At 42.0% G+C, this 7,488-nt stretch overlaps 1 pseudogene; it reads left to right on the forward strand.

Annotated features, from left to right (window-relative positions):
* The first annotated feature begins 2,754 nt into the window (after nt 1-2,754).
* On the forward strand, nt 2,755-6,342 carry LOC115207276 (metalloproteinase inhibitor 2-like; annotated as a pseudogene).
* Nucleotides 6,343-7,488: the final 1,146 nt, after the last annotated feature.

Here is a 7,488-nt window from a genome sequence, read left to right on the forward strand (position 1 = left end):
GTGTTTTGTCCTATATTTATATATGTTTTTTTAATTCCAGCCCCCGTCCCAGCAGGAGGCCTTTCCTTTTGGTAGGTCGTCATTGTAAAAAATAATTTGTTCTTAACTGCCTTGCCTAGTTAAATAAAGGTTAAATAAATAAAATTAAAAATCTCAGATTTGGGACCACACTGAATAGCAGGCTGGTGATTGCTTTGTAATGCCTGCAGTTAACATTAGCCAGTCACTGATTCCTTCCAAACCACTCATTGTTGAATTTGCGATGTCCATTTTGTTGTGTAATGTTTATGTCCAACGGCCGATGAGCACCAATACGTTTTATCTCTAATTTGTCTTCATTATTTCTCTTCAAATGACAAGGATTCAAAAGGATTTGCCCAGTAGATGTTTGACTTGATTCATGATGATGACTGCTAGCTAGAGATGAAAGTATGAGGTTGAAATGATCAGTCCAATCGAAGCTACCGTACATATAACGTGATTTGACATCATTTTATCTGTGACCAATGACTTTGAGCCTTCTTGGATGGGCACTTCTAAGGTAGCTCTACGGCATCATCCAAGGGGCTAGAAATGTCTAGCTCTCCCCTTACACTTGGCGGTGACGTAGTATCCCCATTAGTGACAGAACACTGAGCCAATCACGGCGCAACGCTCTGTATTTTCTGCTGGCTTGCCCCACCACCACTGAAAGCACTGAGCTAGGCTGAAACACCTGCATTTTGGAGCTGCCTTATCAAGAAAATGGAAAAGAGACTGACTGTTTGTATGCGGTTTTATTAACTCAATGATATATCTTTTTTTACACTGTTTGCATACTGATATGTGACACGTATTAATGCCAAAATAACATGCAAAACAGGCCCACTGTGTGTCACATCCACAACACATTTGGGCCGTCCACAAAGACAGTAACTATAACGATAACATATAATAAACTATAAACTACAGAACTATAAAATGTTGGTGAGCATCCACACTAGAGGAAAGTATCGTTCTACAGTCCTGCACCTGTCAATCAACTGATCAATGCATCCTACTGCATGCTGCCTATTAATAAGGTGGTAACACAAGACCGTTAAGGTCTCTAACCCCCAGATACTGGTTCAGATCATTCATGAGGTCTCTAACCCACAGATACTGGTTCAGACCATTCATGAGGTCTCTAACCCACAGATACTGGTTCAGACCATTCATGAGGTCTCTAACCCACAGATACTGGTTCAGACCATTCATGAGGTCTCTAACACACAGATACAGGTTCAGATTATTCATGAGGTCTCTAACACACAGATACAGGTTCAGATCATTCATGAGGTCTCTAACTGTTTCTGACCATTCAGTGTTTTCAGGGTGTGTCCTGTGTCATAGTGACAACTGCAAATAATACTTCAATGTACGTGTAGTCACTGTCCCCAGGAGAAGTGTGAAGACTGATGAGATGTGAAGCAACTAAATAAATGTTGGGGTGGTAAGGAATTGAAGTTTGGGGTAAAAATAGGATACAAATTATTATTTTTTTTCATCCCCCAATTTGCACCACTTCTGTAGAATGACCCATATACTGTTCATCTGTAATTACAAGTACAGGTGCATTAACACAGTCTAGCCTATGTCATCACTATTTGTTGATTTGATTGTTGGGTTAAAGAAGGCATATGTCATAGGCTAGACTGTTACCACCACTTTGTTTCCCCTGGCCAGACCGGACAAGGCATATAGAGGCCTACAGTTGATCAGTCTGATACAGCATGTCAGATCACTAACGTTTAGGTGTAGGCTGCTACAACATTGCTGTAAAGAGTTCTTGCATGTGTCTGATGGGAGTAAGTTCTTTTCCTGTCCCATGCCCGACCTGCACGACCTGTGATTTCTGTGAATCTGATTGGTGGTGTGGCATTTTTTTCTCTCCTGATGCTAACCAGGTGAAATTCCGTAAACAAGCTGTAGCAGAGATACAAGGGTTACCCCATTGCCTGGGTCAAGTGGACTGGCTAGTTGGGTAGAGATATAAGGGTTACCCCATTGCCTGGGTCAAGTGGACTGGCTAGTTGGGTAGAGATATAAGGGTTACCCCATTGCCTGGGTCAAGTGGACTGACCAGTTGGGCAGAGGTATAAGGGTTACCCCATTGCCTGGGTCAAGTGGACTGACCAGTTGGGCAGAGGTATAAGGGTTACCTCATTGCCTGGGTCAAGTGGACTGACCAGTTGGGTAGAGATATAAGGGTTACCTCATTGCCTGGGTCAAGTGGACTGACCAGTTGGGCAGAGATATAAGGGTTACCTCATTGCCTGGGTCAAGTGGACTGGCCAGTTGGACAGAGATATAAGGGTTACCTCATTGCCTGGGTCAAGTGGACTGGCCAGTTGGACAGAGATATAAGGGTTACCTCATTGCCTGTGTCAAGTGGACTGGCCAGTTGGACAGAGATATAAGGGTTACCTCATTGCCTGGGTCAAGTGGACTGGCCAGTTGGACAGAGATATAAGGGTTACCTCATTGCCTGGGTCAAGTGAACTGACCAGTTGGACAAGTTGAGCCTGCTTTAAACTTGCCCAGGGGGATACAAATAAATAAATGAAAACAACAAAGCTATAAAGAATTCCAGTAGGTGGAGCTTAAAACTGATATTGCTGGTTGATCCCGATCGTTTAAGTGAAATGAGGACAATATATGACATTTATGGCCGCAAATTGAGCCTGTTCTGTGGTTGTCCAATAAACAGGGGATTGTGGTTCAGGTTTAATAGAGTGATCAGCCTACCATTGGCTTGGTTCTAACTGCGGGGAGGAGCTCACAGCCTGCAATAAAAGCCGGCTGATTCCATGTAATACGTAGAAGCCTTTGGTTTTCGCGCAGTAATAAACTGTCGTAGGGTAAACGTTGTTCTTTAACGCAATATTTGATTTGTCCTATAGAGTCGACAGTAAGATAATTTGTTTCTAAAATGACTTGGTCCGTAAGTAGTTGTTTCATTACTCTGGTCGTTCTGTTCCTCTGGCGGGTCGATGAAGTCGCAGAAGCTTGCACTTGCATGATTGTACATCCTCAACAGGCTTTTTGCAAAGCAGACGTCGGTAAGTCATTTTAGACATTTCTGACTTCTGTAGTTTTTCTTCACATGTTGGTAGGCTGCCTACTACACCGTGTCATGCAAAAATGTTAGGAATTCTCTGTCGTTGTAATTATTTTCAGGACATGCTCATTAGGTCTATTTACATGTTCTAGCAAGTATTTACATTAAGTCGGTAACAATATGGGCTATACCTGGGGTGTATTCATTACGGAAACGTTTGCCACTTAAGAACCAAGTGAAACGGTGAGGGATCTACCTGAATTTTTACAATATCAAATGTATTTATATAGCCCTTCTTACATCAGCTGATATATCAAAGTGCTGTACAGAAACCCAGCCTAAAACCCCAAACAGCAAGCAATGCAGGTGTAGAAGCACGGTGGCTAGGAAAAACTCACTAGAAAGGTCAAAAACCTAGAGGAACGAGGCTATGAGGGGTGGCCAGTCCTCTTCTGGCTGTGCCGGGTGGAGATTATAACAGCACATGGCCAAGATGTTCATAAATGACCAGCATGGTCAAATAATAATCAGTTGTCGAGGGTGCAACAAGTCAGAAACTCAAGAGTAAGTGTCAGTTGGCTTTTTCATAGCTGATCATTCAGAGTATCTCTACCGCTCCTGCTGTCTCTAGAGAGTTGAGAACAGCAGGTCTGGGACAGGTAGCACATCCGGTGAACAGGTCAATAGAAACTCTATGATCCCTGAGGACTGGAGTTTCCCATCCTTGCTCTAGGCCTAAAGATGACTGACTTGTCAAATGAAATGTTCAACATGACATTATTCAAAGCTTCACATACTTGACATTTTACTTAGAACTCATCAGAATAAATTAGGCGTACATGGCAGAATGGACTAGGCTACATGTCTCAGCTATTAGGTCACTGTTCTGTAAACTGTACTCACTCATTCAGGGTTTGGCTCTGTTAATCTCGCAGATAGGTTGGTGAATGGTTGTTCATTCTGTTAAATGAGTATAGACACCTCTATAGAATAGGTTAGTCATTGTGAATATAGTGTCTTGGCACCTTCTCATTCTACTTCAACCATGGAAGCTGTATGGTAAAACAGGATGGTTGAGGGTGTTGGACAGCACTACATCATGAGCAGCTACTTGACCTTTCAGAGAATCTTACCTTTACTCAATTACTGTTTGTTAGTGAAGAGGAGTGATGACATGCAACATGCTTCCCTGAGGACAGTTCCTGTTTAGTTTATGGAAAAGTGAAGAGACTTTATTTTGTGGTATATTCTCTAATGATTGAGGGACACAATGTGTAACACTTGGCATGAGAGTAAATTGTTTGGGATGATGGCTTTGAGGGAGCAAGCTCTGTTGGTAGAGGATAGTGCTAAAGCCTGTGACATCTTGGGTCTGTAATGGATTCAATGTTCTCTCAGATCCCTTAACACCCTGAAACTGATGTTTGACTGGTGCAGCAGAAACTGATTATTTCAGTAGTTAAACCATGTCTCCCTCTGTTTATTTTGTAGTGATCAGGGCCAAGGTGGTTGGTGTGAAAGCTGTGTCTGGTAACACCCACTATGATGTCCAACAGATCAAGGTATGATCAGCCTTTATATTAAGTGGTTGTTCTTCCTGCACTGAAACATTGAAGCCCACCGAACCCAAGTCTGACAGCTGGTCCCAATTTGGACCCAACCCTGAAGATCTGGATGGGTACAAGCAGTGTAACTGGAGCTTCCACCATTTAAAAAGAAAAAGGGCTTATTTATAAGAATGGGTCATGCCTCTTGCTCAGTGGCAAAGGCATGTTTCAGTGAATGTTCCTACCAGTCCTAGACAATGTTGACATCTCTATGAATTCAGATGCCACTTCATTAAAGCAGTTAGATGCAGTTTATTATGGGCGACAGGTCTAGTACTCCACACTACATTCTCAACGAGGAAGTTGGTTGGCCCTGTTTGATGTCACGTAGGTTGACACATTGCAATATTTTAATTTATTAAACCCTTTTACAAAACTTTATTGTAACGAACAGCATTACTAACCTTCAGACATCAGTTACCACACCTGGTGTAAGGGATGAATAACTTTGGAAAAGTCCTTCAGTCTTTACTCTGTTAGGTAAATGCCTTTTTTTTTTTTTTCATTGTTTTTGTGGAACAAAGTTCTAAAACTGTCTGCCTTTATGGCAATTCAAAAAGTGTTGCGGACCTTATTACTGATGAATGTTTGACTGTTTCTGTTCTGCTTGTATTTGGATATGTATTTCAGGGCTCCTCTGTAAAAGAGACCAGTGAGGTTAAGCTGTCTGTTCATGCCATTTACACATCAAACTGTAGATGTTTGATGTATCCTTTCTCTCCTTGTGATTGGCTAGATGTTCAAAGGTCCTAACCAGGATATCCATGTCATCTTCACTGGAGGCCCGTGTCGCGCGTTTCTGGAAACCAACAAGGAGTATCTCTTCACAGGTGCGGTCCTCACTAGGTTACCTAAGTTCCATTGCCAGCACTGGTTAGAAATGCTTACAGCCTCATAGCCTACTATTGACTTCATCTTGCATAAGAAAACGTAAGTGCTTTAGAAATAACATTCTCTATACACTTTATATTAGCTTACAAACTCTAAATCATTATACATGCTTATGAAATTAAGTTTTTAATGTTTATCTCATTTTTTATGATTTCCGGGCTGCATCTGTATATTTCCCGTTGCAGTTTCCTCCAGGGACAGATCCAGGGCTCATCTCCCACAATCCTAACCATATGTGGGGCAAAAAACAATCCAAGAACATTGTCTAAGGCCAGCTTTACCCTACACCACCTTTTCCCTACAGCATATTGATGACTCACAATCTCCTTTGTCTGCAGGCAGGCTGAATACTGATGGAACAGTGCATGTAATGATGTGTGACTTCATTCATTCCTGGGAGGCTTTGAGTGACACACAAATGAGAGCTTGACTCTGCACTACCAAAGCGGCTGCAAGGTGTGTTAATATTACTATACATCTGTGTTGTGTATTTACACGGCACGCTTAGCACTCAGGTCACCATTAGCAAATTCAAGAGCTACAGTATTTGTGTAGTGATCTTGGTCTTTCTCTCTCCCTACGCCGATCTACAGATCATCCGCTGCAATGCCCTTCCCTGTCCGATCAGCGCCCCAGATGAGTGCCTGTGGATGGCGATTGGCCAAAGTGGACCCTGGGACAACATTGCCTGTATCAAGAGGGGTGATGGGTCCTGTGCCTGGTACAAGGGGATGGCACCGCCCAAGTAGTTTCTAAGAAAAAAAAGCTACAAACCTAATGATTATGATTAAATTAATCTCGGAGGTAGTTTACAACAATTAATTAGAGGACCATATTGACTTGTGAAGTTGTGATGTCACTGAGGACAGGTTGCAGGAAATGGTCAATGTGATAGAGGGCAACAATCTTATGAAAATGTCACTTGTTGTAAAAGTACAATAAAAATGAACTACAAATACAGCGCTTCAAGTACTAATTTCTTGTGCCATTAATTTGCTTGTTTTTAAACTGGAACCAAAGGCATTATTGAACGTGGCCCTGGAATAGTTTGTCTAAACCAGGGCTTCAGCTTTGTCATTGACCAAATTAAACAACTCATTATTTCTTCCTTGAGATGAGCTGTTTTCATGTGCTAGTCAGAACTAGCAAAAGCGGAAATTTCCGACTTGCTAACTGGCAGTACAGTGCATTCGGGAAAGTATTCCGACCCATTTTGCCAAATTTTAAATTACAGCCTTATTCTGAAATGGATTAAATACAAGCTTTTGCTCATCAGTCTACACACGATATGGCAAAGTGAAAAAAGGTTTAGATTTCATTTGCCAATATAACTAAAATCCCTTAGGGTTTGACCTTACGCTATGAGTTAAAATTGCGCTCGGATCATTGTTTCTACAACTTCATTGGAGTCAACCTGTGGTAAATTCAATTGAATGGGCAGGCACACATGCCTTAGGTCCCACAGTTGACGGCGCTAAAAAACAAGCCATAAGGTCAGAATTGTCCGTAGGGCTCAAAGGATTATTGGGGCACAGCTGTGGGGACGGTTAACAAATGTCTACAGCATCGATTGACTCCAAGAACACAACCTCCCTACCTGGAAGAAGTCTGGAACCAAGATTCTTCATAGAACTGGCCGCCCAGCCAAACTGCACAATTGGGGGAGAAGGGCCTTGGTCAGGGAGGTGACCAAGAACCCGATGGTCACTAATAGCATTTTCTGGAATTTTCCAAGCTGTTTAAAGGCTCAGTCAACTTACAAGTTTACATACACTGACTCATTTGAATTGTGATACAGTGAAATAATCTAAACAATTGTTGGAAAAATAACTTATGCAGAAAGATGTCCTAATCGACTTGCCAAAACTATAGTTAACAAGACATTTGTGGAGTGGTTGAAAAGTGACTTAA

Source organism: Salmo trutta, chromosome 1, assembly GCF_901001165.1.
Source record: "Salmo trutta chromosome 1, fSalTru1.1, whole genome shotgun sequence".
Classification (NCBI taxonomy): domain Eukaryota; kingdom Metazoa; phylum Chordata; class Actinopteri; order Salmoniformes; family Salmonidae; genus Salmo; species Salmo trutta.